At 45.6% G+C, this 3,332-nt stretch overlaps 1 non-coding gene across 1 annotated transcript; it reads right to left on the bottom strand.

Annotated features, from left to right (window-relative positions):
* Window positions 1-727: 727 nt before the first annotated feature.
* Window positions 728-800, bottom strand: TRNAG-UCC (transfer RNA glycine (anticodon UCC)). The gene has a single exon. It is a non-coding gene; the product is annotated as a tRNA-Gly (tRNA).
* Between the last annotated feature and the right edge of the window lie 2,532 nt (window positions 801-3,332).

Here is a 3,332-nt window from a genome sequence, read left to right as displayed (position 1 = left end):
AACTGTCTTTTTAAAAGAAATGTCCTAGCGCTGAAGTAGTTTTTCTTTAAAATGTTGCCTATAGTGTCCTTCGGAGAAGGTGATGGCACCCCACTCCAGTACTCCTGCCTGAAAAATCCCATGGACGGAGGAGCCTGGTAGGCTGCAATCCATTGGGTCGCTGAGGGTCGGACACAACTGAGCGACTTCACTTTCACTTTTTACTTTCATGCATTGGAGAAGGAAATGGCAACCCACTCCAGTGTTCTTGCCTGGAGAATCCCAGGGACGGGGGAGCCTGGTGGGCTGCCGTCTATGGGGTCACACAGAGTAGGACACGACTGAAGTGACTTAGCAGCAGCATAGTGTCCTATTAGAGCTTTAAGACTGTGTGTGTGTGTGTGTGTGTGTGTGATAAATCCTGCTTATGTGTGTGTGCATGCCCACTCACTTAGCTGTGTCTAACTCTTTGTGACCCCCGGGACTGTAGACTGCCAGGTTCCTCTGTCCATGGGATTTCCCAGGCAAGAATATTGGAGTGGGTCACCATTCCCTTCTCCAGAGGATCCTCCTGGACCAGGGATCAAGCCCATGTCTCTTGAGTTTGCTGCATTAGCAGGCAGATTCGTTATCACTGAGCCACCTGGGAAGCCCCAAACCCTGCATAAATAGCTATTTTTAAATCTTTTATTTTTTAAAGTAATTTTATTTATTTATTGGCCATACCTCAAGGCATGTGGGATCTTAGTTCCCTGACCAGGTATCGAACCTGTGCCCCCTGCAGTGGAAGTGCAGACTCATAACCACTAGACCACCAGGGAAGTCCCTAAATCTTTTAAAATGCGTTGTGATTATATGTTTACAGGAAAGAATGGGACATCAGATTTCTGGTTCCTCAAGTAACGAGCTTGGAAGTTGCCCCTGTGTTCTAGTAAGTCAAAGCTTAACAGACTGAAAATTCAACAACTCTCTAGGCTGCAATAAGAGAGGGAGGGGGGACACGGGGCAACCACTGCCTGAAAGCCTGGAGACCCAGCCGAGCAAATACAGGAAGCGGCAGCCGCCGGAGCGGACTCAGTGGGAGCCAATGCTGGGACAAAAACCTCAGCCGTGATGTTCAGACCCCCTAGACGCTCCATGTAGACAAGTCTGAGAGCTAAAATCTCCAGGGGGATGCCATCATAGCAGGCCCCCACAGCTTTGCCGGATTTATCTCCGGGGTCTCAGCCAGGTTCCCACAGTAAATATCAGAGAAAAGCTCCCTCATGCTCCCAGCAGTGGGAGGGGAAAAGGACCCATGTTAAAATACACCAGACATATTTCTCTTGGGACTGACACATACACATTACAATATATAAAATAGATGACGGATATGGACATAAGTACAGCACATTGTGCACCCTGCGCTCAGTCATATTTCTTTGTGACCCCATGGACTGTACCCCACCAGGCTCCTCTGTCCATGGAATTTCCCAAGAATACTGGAGTGGGTTACCATTTCCTACTCCAGGGGATCTTCCTGACCCGGGGATCGAACCCGGGTCTTTTGTGTCTCCTGCATTGGCCGGCAGATTTTTTTACCAGTAGTGCCAGACAATCTTGGTTAGCACAGGGAATTGTACTCAATACTCTGTAATGATCTGTATGGGAAAAGAATCTAAAAAGGAGAAAAGAGTGGAGATATATATATATATATATAAATATACATATAACTGATTCACTTTTCTATATACCTGAAAATAACAACATGGTAAATCTACTACAGCCCAATAAAAACTTTTAAAAGAAAAAGAAATACACCATAACCCTCTGTGCTTCTTTTTTTTTTTTTCCCTCTGTGCTTCTTAACAATGCCTGCCCTCAGGGGGAACTAGGTAACCAGAGCCTGGCCTGCTGGGGCGTGATCAGAGCCAGACTGCCTGGGGAAGGGAAATCCCCACTTCCACCTGCCCTAGCCATCCTGTGCCTCCTAAAAGAGGAGGAAAAATAAACTGAGAAATACTTGTGAAGCTCACAGTCCAGAGACACAGGCTCAGAGAAACACCGTGACCCTATCATAGGACTAGAACGCTTCCCCACCCTTCACACCTCACCAACATATCACTGAGGGCCTGTTTATGGCTGTTCCCTTTTACCCAGCACATAGTGTCTGGCTATTAAGAAAAATCACAAGGTCTACCAAAAGGCAGAAATCACAGCCGAAGAGACGGAGCAAGCATCAGAACCAGACGTGGAAGGCATGTCGGAATGATCAGACCAGGGATTTAAAACAACTCGGATGACTATGCTAAGAGCGCTAATGGATAGAGAAGACAGACACAGGACAGATGGACCGTGTAAGCAGAGAGATGGAAGTCCTGAGAAGGAACCAGAGAGAAGTGCTGGAGATCAAAGGCACTGTAGCAGAAATGAAGAATGCCTTTGATGGGCTTACAGGCAGACCTCGTTTTATTGCACTTCGCTTTATTGGGTATCACAGACACTGGGTGGTTCTTTTTTTTTTTTTTTAAAACAAATCGAAGCAACCCTCCTGCATAGAACCAGTCTATCTGCACCATTCCTCCAACAGCATTTTCTCACTTTGTGTTTCAGTGTCATATTTTGGTAATTCTCACAATATTTCAAACTTTTTTCATTATTATTTGTTAGAATGCTGTATAGTCAGAGATCTTTGATGTTCCTACTGTAATTGTTTTGAGATGCCACACACCCACAGTAGATGGAAAACTTAATCAATGGCTCCACCAGGACTGTTACCCTGTCTCCTTCCCTACTTCTTGAGACACAACAATATTGAAATTAGGCCACTTAATAACCCTACAATGGCCTCTAAGTGTTCAAGTGAAAGAAAGCATTGCACATCTCTCACTTTAAATCAAAGGCTAGAAATGGGGCTTCCCTGGTGGCTCAGAGATAAAGACTCTGCCTGCCAATGCAGGAGATGTTTGATCTAATGCCATGTTTGATCCCTGGTCCAGGGAGGTCCCACATACCATGGAGCAGTTAAGTCCGTTTGCCACAACTACTGAGCCTGTGCTCTAGAGCTCAGGAGCCACAACAAGGAATAACCCCTACTTTCCCCAATAGAGAAAGCCCACTTGTAGCCACAAAGACCCACCACAATCAAAAAATAAACAAGTCAATCTTAAAAAAAAAAAAAAATCAATATATTGGGAATTCCCTGGCAGTCCAGTAGTTAGGACTCCAAGTTCTCACTGCCAAGGGTCCAGGTTCAATCCCTGGTTGGGGAGCTGAGATCCCACAAGTGGTACAGGCAAAAAAAAAACCACCCAATATAATCCATCACATCAACAGACTGAAAAAGGAACACAGGAAGGTTCTGGAAGAGTTAT

Source organism: Bubalus kerabau, chromosome 12 (genome assembly GCF_029407905.1).
Source record: "Bubalus kerabau isolate K-KA32 ecotype Philippines breed swamp buffalo chromosome 12, PCC_UOA_SB_1v2, whole genome shotgun sequence".
Taxonomy (NCBI): Eukaryota; Metazoa; Chordata; class Mammalia; order Artiodactyla; family Bovidae; genus Bubalus; species Bubalus kerabau.
The sequence above is the reverse complement of the archived record's forward strand: the minus strand, read 5'-3'. Positions and strand labels throughout refer to the sequence as shown.